This window comes from Tamandua tetradactyla, chromosome 13, assembly GCF_023851605.1.
Source record: "Tamandua tetradactyla isolate mTamTet1 chromosome 13, mTamTet1.pri, whole genome shotgun sequence".
Lineage (NCBI taxonomy): Eukaryota > Metazoa > Chordata > Mammalia > Pilosa > Myrmecophagidae > Tamandua > Tamandua tetradactyla.
The window spans coordinates 77,767,620-77,783,860 of NC_135339.1; the positions used below are offsets into that span (position 1 = coordinate 77,767,620).

Sequence of the window (16,241 nt, forward strand, 5' to 3'; positions counted from 1 at the left end):
TACTCCAAGACACTAATCACATTGTCAGATGTCAAAGAGAAAGAGAGAATTTTGAAAGCAGCAAAAGGAAAACAATCCATCATATACAAGGGAAGTCCAATAAGACTATGTTTGGTTGTCTCAGCAGAAACGATGGAGGTGAGAAGGCAGTGGTATGATATATTTAAGATTCTAAAACAGAAAAACTGCCAGTCAAAAATTCAATATCCAGCAAAGTTGTCCTGGCGGCAACAATGGTTCAAGTGGCAGAATTCTCACCTACCATGTTGGAGACCCGGATTCAATTCCTGGAGCCTGCCCATGCCAAAAAAGTAAAATAAAATACGGGAGAGATTAAAATATTTTCAGACAGCAATCACTGAGACAATTTGAGCTAAGAGACTGGCTCTTCAAGAAATGCTACAGGGAACACTACAGGCAGATAGGAAAAGGTAGGACAGAGAGATCTTGAGAAGAATGTAGCGATTAAGACTATCAGTAAAGATAAAAAGAGACAAAAATAGATATGACATATAAAATCCAAAAGGCAAAATGCTAGAAGAAAGTACTGCCTTTACAGTAATAACACTAAATGTTAATAGATTAAACTCCTCAATCAAAAGACAGACTAGCAGAATAGATTTAAAAATAGAACCCATCTATATGCTGTTACCAGAGACTCATTTTAGATCCAAGGAAAAAATAAGTTGAAAGTGAAAGATTGGGAAAAGATATTTCATGCACATGACAATCAGAAAAGAGCAGGAATAGCTATACTAATAGCCGACAAATTAGACTTCAAAAATAAAAGAAGGATACTATATATTAATAAAAGGAACAATTTAACAAGAAGTAGCAATCATAAATGTTTATGCACTGAGCCAGAGTGCTCCAGAGTACATGAGGCAAACACTGACAAAACTGAAGGGAGAAATAGACACCTCTACATAATACTTGGAGACCTCAATTCCCCACTCTCATCAATGGATAGAACATCTAGACAGAGGACCAATAAAGAAACAGAAAATTTGAATAAAAAAATAAATGAACTAGACTTAATAGACATTTACAGAACTTTACACCTACAACAGCAGGATACACATTTTTCCCAAGTGTTTATGGATCATCCCCAAGGATAAACCATATGCTGGGTCACACAGCAAGTCTCAGTACATTTAAAAAGATTGAAATAATACAAAATGCTTTCTCAGATTGTAATGAAATGAAGTTGGAAATCAATAACAGTCAGGGCCAGAGAATGCACAAATATATGGCAACCTAACAACACACTCTTAAACAACCAGTGGGCCAAAGAAGAAATTACAAGAGAAATCAGTAAATATCTTAAGGCAAATGAAAATGAAAACACAACATATCAAAATGTATGGGATATAGCAAAGGCAGTGCTAAAACGGAAATTTATTACCTAAATGCCTATATTAAAAGAAAGAACAAAAATCGAGGAATTAACTGTTCACTTGGAAGAACTAGAGAAAGAACAGCAAACTAACCCCAAAGCAAACAAAAGAAAAAAAATAATGAAGATTAGAGCAGAAATAAATGAAATTGAGAACATGAAACAATTGAGAAAATCAGCAAAACCAGAAGTTGTTTGAGAAAATGAATAAAGTTGATTGACCCCTAGCTAGGTTGACAAAAAAAGAGAGAAAATGTAAATAAACAAAATCAGAAATGGAAGAGGAACCATAAACACTGACATGCAGAAATAAAGGAGGTAATGAAATGATACTATGAGTGACTATATGCTAATAAACTAGACAATGTAGATGAAATGGACAACTTCCTAGAAAGGCATAAACAACCAACAGTGACTTGAGAAGAAATAGATGACCTCAACAAACCAATCACAAGTAAAGAGATTGAATTAGTCATCATAAACCTCCCAAAATAGAAAATCCAGGACCAGATGGCTTTATATGTGAATTCTACCAAGCATTCAAGAAAGAATTAGTAGCCATCTGCTCAAACTCTTCAAAGAATTGAAGAAGAGGGAAAACGACCTAACTTGTTCTATGAAGCCAACATCATCCTAGTACTAAAGCCAGACAGAGATACTACAAGAACAGAAAATTACAGACCAATCTCTCTGACGAATATAGATGCAAAAATTCTCCAACAAAATATTTTCAAATCAAATCCAGCAGCACAATAAAAGAACTAAACACCACGACCAAGGGGAACTTATTCCTAGTATGCAAGGATGGTTCAACAAAGAAAATCAATTAATGTAATACACCATCTCAACAAATCAAAGCAGAAAAACTACATGATCATCTTGATTGATACAGAAAAGGCATTTGACAAAATTCAGCATCCTTTCTGGATGAAGACACTTCAAAGGATAGAAATAGAAGGGAACTTCCTCAACATGATAAAGGGAATATATGAAAAACCCACAACTAACATCATCCTCAATGGGGAGAGACTGAAAGTGTTCCCTCTAAGATCAGGAACAAGAAAAGTATGCCCACTATCACCATTGTTATTCAACATTGTGCTGAAAGTTCTAGCTGGAACAAATAGACAAGATAAAGAAATAAATGGATCCAAATTTGAAAAGAAGAAGTAAAACTCTCACTGTTTGCAGATGATGACATACTAAATGTAAAAAATCCAAAAAAAAAAAAAATCTACAGCAAAGCTACTAAACTAATAAGTGAGTACAGCAAAGTGGCAGGGTAGAAGATCAACACTCTGAAATTAGTAGTGTTTCTGTACACTAGTTATGAGCAATATGAGGAGGAAATCAAGAAAAAAAATCCATTTACTACAGCATCCATAAGAATCAAATATTTAGGAATAAATTTAACTAAGGATATAAAAAAACTGTATACATAATTGTAAGAAATTGTTAAAAGAAATTGTGGAAGACATAATAAATGGAAGTGTATACCATGTTCATATATAATTCATAGACATATATAATCAGCAAAACCAGAAGTTGTTTGAGAAAATGAATAAAGTTGATTGACCCCTAGCTAGGTTGACAAAAAAAGAGAGAAAATGTAAATAAACAAAATCAGAAATGGAAGAGGAACCATATAATTAAGTAAATATAATTAAGTAAATATAATTAAGATGAAAGTAAATATAATTAAGATGTCAGTTCTACCCAAATTGATTTATAGATTCAATGCAATACCAATTAAAATCCCAAGAACTTATTATGCAGAAACAGAAAAAACAATAACCAAATTTATTTGGAAGGGAAGGGCACCCCCAAATAGCCAAAACTATCTTGAGGAAAAAAAATGAAGTGCAATGTCTCACACTACCTGACTTTAAAGCACATTATGAAGCTACAGTGGTCAAAACAGCATGATACTGGCATACAAATAGACACACAGACCAATGGAATCAAATTGAGTGTTCAGATATAGAACCTCTCATCTACGGACAATTGATTTTTTTTTTTTTGAAGAAAAGGGTAGAATTTAATCTTTATTTACAGGACACTGCAAGATATGAAATTCCACACAGAAATAAGAAAACTCATTGAGAGGACAGGTTTCATACAGTATGTACAGTTTGAAACTGTTCAAGTATAGTATTGTTGTAAAAAGTGCTACATAACATATCACATTTAAAAAGAGTTCTTAAAATAGAGAAACAACAAGACAAATGTATACCAAACATAGTACACAAACAAACCTCAGCTGTACAATCTAAAAGTTAAAAGTCCCAGGAGTACTATCCTGAACTTGGAAGGTATAGCCTTCAGAGGTAGTTTCTGGCACAACATTCTGATCTTCTTCTTCCTCTCCAGAGAAATACTTCTCAATCAAGCTTAATGAAACCTTGTAAACAGACTCATTTTCATGGTTTTGCAGAGCTTCAATTTTGTCCAAGCCTCCACATTCTTCAATCATTATACTAAGTTTCTCAGTTTCACCTAGTTTCTCAGCAGCCTGAAAGATATTTGAAATGGCATCCAGAATAACCAGAATAATTTTGGTATCTTTCACAGTTAAAAAGTTCATCAACGGTTCTATTATGCCACAATGGACAAGATATACAATCTGTTCAACTGTTCCACCACTTGTATAGTTGGTCACAGCCCGCACAGCTTCCTTTTGTGTTTTAAAGTCTGCCTTAGAAAGAATGCTAACGAGGAATGGGACTAATCCATGATTGACTACTTGTTGTATCTGGTCCTGATGGCCAGCTGTAATGTTTGACATTGTCCATGTAGCTTCCTACTGAATATTAGTTTTGGGGTTAGTTAGTAGGTTGGGAAAGACAGCAAGTGCTCCTGCATCTATTACAACCGGAGTCTGTTCATCTGTCCCAGTAACAATATTTCCTATGGCTCTTAGTGCAGGAGTCACAATTGGCAATTCAGTAGCCCCTAGAAGCTTCACAAGCTGTGGCACAACTCCAGTTTTCACAACCATTTCAATCCGTTCATTTGGACCGTCAGTAAGATAGGAAATGGCCCAGCAGGTATCTGCCAATACTTCAGGATCATCATGATGCAGGAGACGCACTAAAGTAGGAAGAATTTGCTCAACAGCATCTAATGGGGGTACAGGATTTTTGTTTCAACAAAGGTTGGAAAGTGTCCAAGTAAGATTACGTAAGTAACCACATGCTAAAGATGACATGTCAGGAATGGCAAGTAGAGCCAACAGAGGATCAACTGCACCATATTTGATAACCAAGTCTCGGAAAGATGAGCCATCACCTGCAATGTTTCCTAGAGCCCATACAGCTTGCTCACTGGTGTGAGTGTGAGGAGATGCCAACAGAGAAATGAATGCTGGGATAGCACCTCCATCTACCACAGCCTTGGTCTGTTCTGATGTTCCAGAAGCAATGTTAGTGAGTGCCCAAGCAGATTCAAATTGAATGGGAGTACAATCAGTTCTGCCCAAGAAGGTCACAAATTTTGGAATCAAACCAGCCCAGATTATGTTGTCTATTGGGGGCTGTTTTTCCCTAGAAAGCAGTTTCCTAGCAGCTTGAGTGGCTTGGAGTTGGCTTTCCAAATTGTTGCTATTTATGCCTTTGACAATGTCATCAACAGACCAATTTACAGTGCCCTGGTTATTACGGTTTTCCTGCAGTGGAGAAGTAGCATCATCAGGAAAAGAGCTGACATTTCTCCTTTTCAGCATCTGGTCATCCTTCTTAGCTTTCCTCAGCTCCACATTAACTTCTATACGCCATCACCTCATTTCTGTACTGTCTTTCCCCTTGTTCTTGAATCTATTAAGGTGGGCAGCTGGTGAATTAGCATTCTCATTGGTGGACATTGTTGTGAGACAAAGGGAGAAAGCACTGCGGCCTAAGTTCGTACGTCAGGAGCGGGCTTGGGCTTCCTCAGGAGGATTGACAGTGCTCACAGGCTGCGAGTCTACTGCCGACAATTGATTTTTGATAAGGCAGTCAAGCCACCTATACTGGGATAGAGTAGCCTCTTCAATAAATGGTGTTTATCCATATGCAAAAGAATGAAACAGGATCCATATCTCACACCTTACATGAAAATTAACTCAAAATGACCAAAGGCCTAAGTATTAGAAATAAGACCATAAAACTTTTGGAAGAAAATGAAGGGAATTAGCTTATAAAACATAGTAATAGGAGGTGGTATCCTAGATCTTACGCCCAAAGCTTGAGCATTGAGGAAAGAAATAGATAAATGGGAACTCCTCAAACTTAAATACTTTTGTGCTTCAAAGAACTTTCTCAGGAAAGTAATAAGGCAGCATATGCAATGGGAGACAATATTTGAAACCACATATCAGTTAAGAGTTTAGTGTCCAGACTATATAAAGAGATTCTGTGTCTATTTCCCACAACAAAAAGACAAACAACCCAATTAAAAAATGGGCAAAGTACATGAACAGACACTTCTCAAAAAAGGAATACTAATAGCTAAAAAGCACATGAAAAGATGCTCAACATCACTGGCTATTAGAGAAATGCAAATCAAAACCACAATGAGATATTATCTGCCACCCACTAGGATGGCCATACAAAAAAAAAAAAAAAAACAGAAAATGACAAGTGCTGGAGAGAATGTGGAGAAAGAGGCACACTTATCCACTGTTGGTGGGACTGTAAAATGGTACAACCACTCTGAAAAGCAATTTAGCAGTTCCTCAGGAGACTGAGTATAAAATTGCCATATGATCCCTCATTCCCATTGCTACGTATATTTTCAGAGGACATGAGGGCAAAGGAAAAAACAGACATTTGAATACTCATGTTTATAGCAGCATTATTTATGATTGCCAAGAGATGGAAACAGCCCAAATGTCCATTAACAGGTGAATGTCTAAACAAGCTGTGGTATATACATGCAATGGAATATTACAGAGCTGTAAGATAGAATAAAGTCATGAAGCATGTGACAACATGATGTACCTTGAGTATATTATGCTGAGTGAAATTAGCCAGAAACAAAAGGACAAATATTGTATGGTCTCACTAATATGAACTAACATTAATGAGTGAACTTGGAGAATTGAAGTTAAGAACACAAGTTATCAAGAGATAGAAATATGGTAGAGATTGGGCAATTGGTGCTGAAGGAATACAGATTGTGCAACAGGACTAATTGTAAAAATTCAGAAATGGATAATGCAATACTACCTGATCATAGTACAATAATATAAGTACACTGAGTGAAGCTACATGTGATTATGATATAGGGAGTAGTACTAGCAGCATCTATGAAACCAGAAGGAATTCTAGAGGATAAAGACTGAGACAGTATAATTTAGGAATGCCTAGAGTGGACAATGATGGTGGTTAAATGTACAAATTGAAAACATTTTTGCATGAGTGAGAACAAATGAATGTCAATATTGCAGGTTGTTGAAAATAGATGGTATATGGGAAAAATTACAATCAATGCAAGCTAGGGTCTATAGCTAACAGTAACATTGTAATATGCTTCCAGTGCATGTAACAAAGGCATTATTCCAAAACTAAATGTCAACGGGAGGGGACATGGGTGAAGGGTATGGATTCTTTGTGGAATAGAAGGAAATGCCTTCAAATTGAGTATGGTGGTGAATGCAAAGCTAAACACTTAAGTTGGATTGTATGATGTATGAATAAGACTGTTCTACAATGAACAGAGAGAAAACATGTTAGAGAAAATGTGGAGAAAGGGTTGCGCCTATTCACTTTTGGCAGGGAAACTGAGAGGTGCAGCCCCTTGGAGGGCAGTGTGATGGTTCCACAGGAGGCTGGGGTTAGGTTTGCCATATGATCCTGAAGCTCTGTTGCTCAGTATATACCTGGAGGAACTGAGTGTGGGGACACAAATAGGCATTTGCACACCAATGTTTATGATGGCAGTGTTTCTGATCCACAATGAATGGAGGTGGCCTAATGGTACAGAGACTGAGGAATGGAAGGGGGAAATAGGGTGTATACATACAATGGACTACTGAGCATTCCCAAGAAGGAATGAAGTTGTGAGGCATGCAGCTAGGTGAATGAACCTTAAAGACTGTATGTTGAATGGAATGTCAGGAACAAAAAGATAAATATTATCATGCCTCAATCATGTGGACTAATTATAATATGAAAACTCAGTAAACTAAAGTTGAGAGCTTGGATTATCTGGTTGGGGCCTATTGTAAAGTATCCTAGATTATAAACTTTTACAGCAGTTATGTATATTCAGGAGGTGTAACTGTTAATTCTAAATTCTGAGATACTGAGCTGTTTGTATATAACATCGTTGTTCCCAGAAACCTTGAGTATTTATGTGACACCTGAGACTCAGAGTTAGAGCTCTGAAGCTATGAAAGTCAGCAGTAACCAAATTGAAAATATGATCAGACTTTGAATAGAGATATGAATGAAGCTGATCTGGAGATGACTAAGGTATATCAGAATACAGGGTAAAGGATGCTGTCATCCATATTTTAAAACTTCAATTTCTATGTGAGACTAAAGAGAGAGAGATTTATCGGGTGCATAATTTATATTTTGGGTACTAAATGTCCTAATTTAACTTGTATGGTCAGTTTAGGTGAATACCATAAGTACATGGTATCTTGAATAGGATGTGAAATTTTGATATTTTGTCCAGGATAGTGGGATGCCCCAATATATCCCAGAGTAATTTGGGTAGTGAATAAAAAAGTATTTGCAAAGTCCCCAAGGGGGACTGGTGAGAAAGGAGGAAATATTCAACTTCCCCATTTGGAGAATGTCTGATATTCTGTCAAGCACTGGGGATGATAAAATCAATAGGTCAAGCCCTCGATCTTGAGGTTCACCCCTATAGAACATATTTTTGCATAGGGTAGGCTAAGCCTACTTAAAATCAGATCAAAGAGTCACCATGAGAGAAACACTTTTGTTGCTCAGATGTGGCCTCTCTAAGCTAGCTTGGCAGGTCAACTCACTGTCCTCCCTGCTATGTGGGACATGACTCTCAGGGGTTCCTCCCTGGCAACATGGAACAGAAATCCCAGGATGGGCTGGGACCCAGCATCAAGGGATTGAGAAAGCCTTCTTGACCAAAACAGGGAAGAGAGAAAAGAGACAAAATAAAGTTTCAATGGCTGAGAGATTTCAAACAGAGTTGAGAGGTTATCCTAGAGGTTATTCTTAGGCATTATATAGATATCCCTTCCTAGTTTATGGTATATTGGAGTGGGTGGAGCAAAGTACCTGAAACTACTGAGCTGGGTTCCAATCAATAGCTTTGATTCTTGAAGGTGATTGTATAAAGATATAACGTTTACAAAGGGACAGTGTGATTGTTTGAAAACCTTGTGTCTGATGTATCTTTTATCCAGGGTATGGGCAGATGTGTAAAAAATATGGATAGTAAAATAAATAAATAATAGGGGGGACAAAGGTAAAATAAATTGGGTAAATTGAAATACTAGTGGTCAATGAGAGGGAGGGGTAAGGAGTATGGCACGTATGAGTTTTTCTTTTTTATTTCTTTCTCTGGAGTGATATAAATTTTCTAAAAAATGATCATGGTGGTGAACACAACTATGTGATGACATTGTGAGCCAATGATTATATACCATGTCTGTTATGTATGTGTATGAAAATTTCTCAACAGAAATATTAAAAAATGTTATCTCTTGGATTTATCCCCCAAGATAAATCCAACATGTCTGTTTCTTGAGTTTCTAAACAGTGGCAATACGACAGAGATTTTCTTGAGTGTCAGGATCTAACAAGAAAACCTAAGCAAAAACACCTCTTACCATCTTTACAGAATGTCTTTGTGTTTCTTGGGCTCCCTGTCAGGGTTCAGGCCTTCTATCAGGAAGCTCAGCCCAAGGCAAATGTAAAGTTCAGGGTTCTTCTGTCTTTTCTGGGCCTACATCTTATCCTTGTGCTTGGTATTGGCCTTAGGGGTTCTCCCATTTACTGGAGTTTCAATGTCACCTCTACTTGTCGGGGAAACAAGCCTATTCCCTCTACCCAGGGCATCTCATCACAAGACTTAAAGCACATAAACCTTTGCCCCAGGCCATCCACCTCAATTATTTCTTACACTGCTTTCTTTGCCTCAAGTTGGTTTTGCCTGGAGGGCAAATTCCGGGAGAAGAGGCACACTACAGAGGAGTTTCCAAGTCAGTCTTTCCCAGTCAGAACAAGGCCATGGACCACTAAGAAAGTGGCAGCTGGCTCCAAACTTCTCTGGAAAGGAATGAGAAAGAGACCAGGAGAGATGTCAGGGTCTTTTTCTTCAGCTCCCCAGAGCTGCCCTTCCTTAACTTAGTCCCTGTCCAGCAGTTGCCGCCCTTTAGCTATCCACAGCTCTGAGGAAGCATACTGCCTTTCAGTCTTCTCCTCAGCGTTTGTCTGGGGCACGATGGAACAACGGCCACCCTCAGAGCTGGGCCCTCAGCGAGCCGAGTGTTCCCCTGTTCAAAGACATCGGGCATGTGAGAGGTACACTTGAATTCAACACTCTGGACAAGAGAAAAATAGTCTAATTTGGATTCTACTTTCTGTTTGGTATTCCTAACATTGCTAATTTTGATATTGCAGTGAAATCAGTTCTCTATTGGGACTGTTCAGCCTAGTACATTATGTCCTTTCTTCCAAGGTGACAGATAAATTGTTCAAGTCTAAGCCAGACACAGTGAAACTTCTCTTCTATTAAGAGCATTGCTGGCATCACTCCCAGAGCAGCATAAGCCCCGTCCTCGGCTGCTGCACACAGCCAGTGGCCCCTGTGGGGCTTCACTCCCAGCCTGCCATCTTCATGGACAGCAGTTGTAGTGACTGCTTAAGCTGCTTTTTTACTTTATATGGGTTTTATTTTTCAGAGTATTATAGCCTCCATAAAAATTTCAATATTTTAAATTTTAACATTTACCCTTAATTTTACGATTATATAAGTAACGCATCCTCACTCAGTCAAAATTTAAATCTTCCATAATCCCACCAACCATAAATATCCAGTGCTAGAACATTTTTATTTCTTTCCGATAACTTTTTCCTTCTGCATGTACATATTTTTACCAAGTTGAGAACACACTGTATATGTAATTTCGCACTGTTTTTCTTACTTAGGATTCACATCTTAGCTTGATTTAAAAGTGCCATTTTAATTATTTTGTTATATACCTCCCTTTGTTTATTTTATTTTCAATTAGCTTGATTCTAATTTCACACAATTATAATTAAGACTATATTAATAATTAATAATTGTATGCAGATCTTAATCCTTGAACAGTAAAAGAAACTTAGAAAAATTATGATCTTTTGTGGATCTTGAGTTAAATTGTCTTTTTTTCCAGAGATATCCGTATTCATACTGTCTTTAGCAAAGTATGAGAATTCCTGTTTTCTTGCATCCTTGTCAGAAATGATTATTAGCAATTTAAAGACAATTTTGTGAATTTGATACATGAAATATTACCTTTTTAAATCCAGCTTCCTACTACTAGCAAAACTAGTATATTTTTACATTGTCTTTAAACATTTGTATTTCTCCTAGATGATCAGTCTACCTACTTATCATTCCCTTGTCTTTTATTTTTAACAGCATTTATTGGTAGTAGTTCAATTATACAAAAAATACTATATTAGGTACAGAAAATTAGAAAGTGATAAAATAGCCCATTTAATATATTTCTTCATCTTTCTATTGGAAAATTCATTATCTTCTTATTTATACATTAAATATTAAACATTTATAAATTGTCTGTTGTAAATACTGCCCCTTCTAGATATTGCTTTTGAATTTTTATATTTTCTATATTTTTTTATTAGTCAAGCTACTTGTCTATTTTAGTGATTTTTTTTCAAATCCTACTCCTGCTTTCAATTTATCTTGCATTATCTGTTTCCCTCTTCTCTGGACTTTCGAATTGAGGACTTTTTTTTTAATCAATATTCTCTTTTTCTTCAACTAATTTCCATGTTATTCACTCTTTATCTCTTCTGTTAGTGATTACTTTACGAGTTTAAAAGGTATTCTTTCAGTCTGAAATTCATTAACTTTTCTCTCTCTTCCTAAACAAAGGGTGGTATATAACCCTCAAGATAACTTAAATCTGTACACTTCCTTCCGTCCTACTTACCATAGTTATCTTTTGTTGTAGTTCTGTGAGGTTTTTACCTCTCAAATTGAACAGTATTATTATTGTCATTGTTGTTTTACACCATCAATATGTGTTTAAATGTACTCACATTTTTACTGTTTTCTTTGCCCACTCTTCCTTACATTCAGCACTTCCTTTTGGAATGTTTTCATCTTCCTATTATTTCGCTGTAGTAAACCCCTTTAACACAGTGCCTTTAGCAGTAAACTCTCTTAGTCTGCTCGCTGCCCCCTGCTCCTCTCCTGTCCCAGTTCAGCACCTTGGAGCATCTGCTTATTGCTTACACCTAAGAAATGTATTTGAAATACACTCAGTCAAGCATCTAGTTATTTTGTAATGTGAGCGCCATACTCAAACATTTAATCTAAAATGTCTTTATTTCACTCTTTTTCTGGCTTCTGACTTCCATTGTTGCTACTGAGAGATCTTCCGTCAGTATAATTGTCACTAATTTGTAACTAATCTCACTTTCCACTCCAACGGCTCTTAAAATAACGTTGCTTTTGGTGTTATGTGGTTTAACCATGATATGCCTAAGTGCACATTTACTTGTATTTAATCTGCTTGGAATATTTTGTACTTCCTATATCAGAGTTTATTTCTAAAATTTCTTGGCCATTATTTCTTTGAATTCTCCTCACCTCCATTTTCTTTGTTCTCCTTTTAAGACTGATTTATCATGTGTTTGAGCTTTCTCAACTATCTTCCAAATCTATGAACCTCTTTTTTGGGATTTTCGTCTGATTCTCTCTCTCTATGTTTCTTATGGGTTATTTCTTCAGAGCCTTGTTTCAATTCACTAATTTTCCTTTCAGTTGTTTATAATCTCCTATCTATCCTGTCTGTTGGATTACTTTCAGCAATATATATTTTTCATGTTTAAACGTTCTATGTATCCCTTTCAAATCTGCTTAGCAGTTTTTGAGTCTCTTCTTGCTTGCTAATTTTACTACTTCATATTTCATTTCAAGCATAATTATTTTATATTTTATGTCTGGTCATTCCACTCTCTGAGGTCCTGGGAAGCTAAATCTATTGTTTATTTCTGTTGGCTTATATTCGTGGTAGTTTATTTCCTTGTGCATTTAGTGATATTTGTTTGTGAGCTACTATTTATTTGACCTTAATTTGTGGTTTCCTAGGGAACCAAATAAAGAATGTGTTTTTTCAAAGAGAATTGCCTCTGCCAAAACTGAGGGATTTCCATTATTCTTTAACACATATTCGATAGTCCCTGGTATAAGCAGAATCTTAAACTCAGCTTTCCTGTATTGTGGGTTGCTTATATTAACTTTTGTCCTCAGGGAAAATCTGTTTTCCTGTTTGCTAGCTACTTGCAGTTCCCCTCTCCAGTTTCAGCTGTATGCCTTGAGGAATTCCTTCACTGTCTGCAATCTCAGCAATGCATTAAAAAGAATACTTTTTGGGTGGGCCACAATGGTTCAGCAGGTAGAGTTCTCATCTGCCATGCCAGAGACCAGGGTTCCATTCCCAGTGCCTGCCCATGCAGAAAAAAAAGAATACTTTTTGCAGCATTTGGTTATTTTGTAGTGGGAGAAACCAACTTAAATTATTGTTTGTCTCCTCTAAGAGCTCTGTTTTTTACTGGATATAGATTTCCTTAATTTTACTACTTCATATTTCATTTCAAACGCAATTATTTTATATTTTATGTCTGATCATTCCACTCTCTGAGGTCCTGGGAAGCTAAATCTATTGTTTATCTCTGTTGGCTCTTATTCGTGGTTTATTTCCTTGTGCATTTATTGATATTTGTTTGTGAGTGACTATTTATTTGATCTTAATTTGTGGTTTCCTAGAGAACCAAATAAAGTTTGGTTTCCTCTCCCTGGCATTGGCTTATTACTTATTGTTGTCACTACCTTGAGACACATGTTTTTGACAGACTCTCAAGGGTAGCAGTAACCTGGGGCAGAAATGGAGTCTCTACCTGTGTATGGATTATTGATATAGAACAATCAAACTGCCAATTCCCTACTGGCCTTCTGGTACTCCCTAAGACTCAAGTACAGAGAGGGAGCCTCAGACCACCTATTATGCTGTTTCTTAGCCTCTTGGGGTCCAGTGAATCCAATCCAGGCATATTCTTTTAGGTTAGTCTTCCTCTTGGTGTTCCTGGATCTCTCCAGACCAAGACCCTGTAAAATCCTTACCTTGGGACCTAATGCTGGTTTGTATGTACCTTCCCTGTCCTAAAAGGGGAGTGTTAGATCCTTCAATCAGAACTTCTATAGGACACAAGCCCTATTTGTGCATAGTGACCCATGGGCCCCATGAGCCACTTGACTCAGAAAAGGGAGATGACTTTCAGTTAGGAGTAGAGGAGAATGGAACTGTGTTAAGGTCACATCTTCCCACATTTCTTTTCCTCTTCTAAATGCTTTAGAAGCTAAACATTTTCTGATTTAAAAAAAATATTTAGATATAACTGGAGATTTTTATAGGAATGTCTCTGGTTCTTAAAGTAAAGAAGGCTCTGAATTCCCAGTTGCACTTTGAAACTTTCTTCATTTCTCTTTTTAAATTATAAAAGTGGTAAAGATTTTATTTATCAGATAAGTTTTCAGATGTTTTGGAAATAAAAGATTAAAAATTTTAATATAATTACCGCTAATCTCATGATTGATTAGAGCACGAATTAAGAATTAAGTAGATGTATTTATACAGTATTAATATGAAATGAATAGGACCTATTAACATAGCATGAATATCATGTACTACTTAAATTATTGGAATCTGCATGGTCCCAAATTAATATAATCAGAAGTCATAATATGTTCAAGCATGAGAAAAATCATCTGTTTACATTTCTGAATAGTAACTGTATAAGTGCCTGGGGTTAACTGTAAGTATAGCATCTTTTACTCAGAGATACATAATTTACTGAGTTCAAAGCTAAAGGTATATATTTAAGTACTTCCAAAATTAAAATTTTACAAATAGAGTTCTTTGTGCTATTGAAACTTTATGGTTACCTTAAATCATTAAGAATAACTATAAATTATGATGGAAAAGAATATAAAGGTGAAAATGAATACCCAAAAGCAATAAGCCAGGCATCAGTTCACAGCTTGACGTGATAAGCCTGCTGTGAGCACACGTAAATGCCGGGTAGCCCCGCCCACCTTACTCTTTTCTGGCCACCATTCAGCAAAGTAATGGTTTGCTTCGGGTCATGGCCATAGGCCGCTGAAAGAATGCTAACATTAACAATGCTTTATACAGCACACTTGCAAGTAAGATATGGCTACATAAAGTAAGACTATAACGTCGTTTATTAGAGAGACATAGTGTTTAGCAATTCTTGGGGGCAGTGTTCCAGATGATATAGAAGACTGAATTTCTAATCCCTCCTCCTCCCTACTTCATGCACTCTCAAATAAGAAGGGTAGTATATTGGACCCCCCAAAATAAAAATTCTACTTAACAGAACGAGAAGACTGTATCTGCTACAATTAAGAAAGTTCTAGAGTCTGTGAAAGCTGCCGAGTGTTCTTGAATACTATCAAACCCTTTTAACAATCATTCCTTGTATCTATTTTAAAAATATTAGTGTGTAATATATTGACATAAGATTAACATTAAATATCTTATTTAATGAAGGTTTTTCAGTAATAGCAACAACAAAAAGATGGTCATAACTGACTCTTTTTTTTCTACTTTTTTGATTGTCTTGAGCATTTATTGTTTGGTAATATGAAGTAATTTTCTTTGTTTTCTTTAAATATTTTATCAAAATATAGTTCCCTGAGATGGTTGCTATTACATTTAATTTATGTTTATGTTTAATATATTTTTGCTTACATTTCATATAAAGTCAATTACTGATTTAACTTGTATTTCCTTCTTTCTATTACATGTATTAGTAGATAATTTGATCAGGTTTATATGCTCAGTGGAATAACTGACTCCAAAATTTTCATAAAATGCTGTTAAATCAAAGTGACATCTTATTCAGTGAAATACTAAATATTGGAAATGGAGAACTAGATATTTTACACGTAGAATCTAAGAAACAAAAGTATTATATCTTAGCTAATAAATATTTTCATATGTCTTTTTGTTTTTAAACTTTTTATTTTGGAATAATTTCAGACTTACACAATAGTTGGAAAAATAATAAAAAATATGTAGAACTACAACATGCCTCCTATCTAGATACCCATATTTACCAACTTTTAATATTTTTCCACATTTCTTGGATCATTCTGTCTCTTTATTTATCTATTTATCAATCTATCCATTTTCTAAATATTTGAAAGTAGGTTGCATATATCATGATCCCTGTGCATTTAATACTTCTATATATGTTTCCTATGTAACCTCATTACAGTTATGAAGTTTAAAAAATTTAACATTGATATAAAGCATACAGTATATATTCCATTTATTTCAATTGCCCCAATAATATCCTTCTGGGCATTTCCTCCTCTATTATTAGATATAGTCCAGGATCATGCATTCTACTTAATTGTCGTTTTCCCTTTACTATTTCTTTCTTTTCTTAATTGTGAGAAAATGTACACAGCATAAAATTTCCCGTATCAGCTACTTCCAAGCATACCAGTCAGTGGGGTTACCCATATTCACAGTGTTTTTGTACTTACCACCAGCCATGAGAAAAATGTTTCCATCACCCCAAACAGAAACCCTGTATCCATTACACAT

General features: G+C 35.8%; 1 protein-coding gene and 1 pseudogene across 5 annotated transcripts in view; one reads left to right on the plus strand and one right to left on the minus strand.

Moving 5' to 3' along the window:
* ATRNL1 (attractin like 1) overlaps positions 1 to 16,241 on the plus strand; it is a 931,221-nt gene that overhangs the window by 676,268 nt on the left and 238,712 nt on the right. The window lies entirely within an intron of this gene.
* Positions 3,562 to 5,357, minus strand: LOC143654320 (importin subunit alpha-1 pseudogene; annotated as a pseudogene).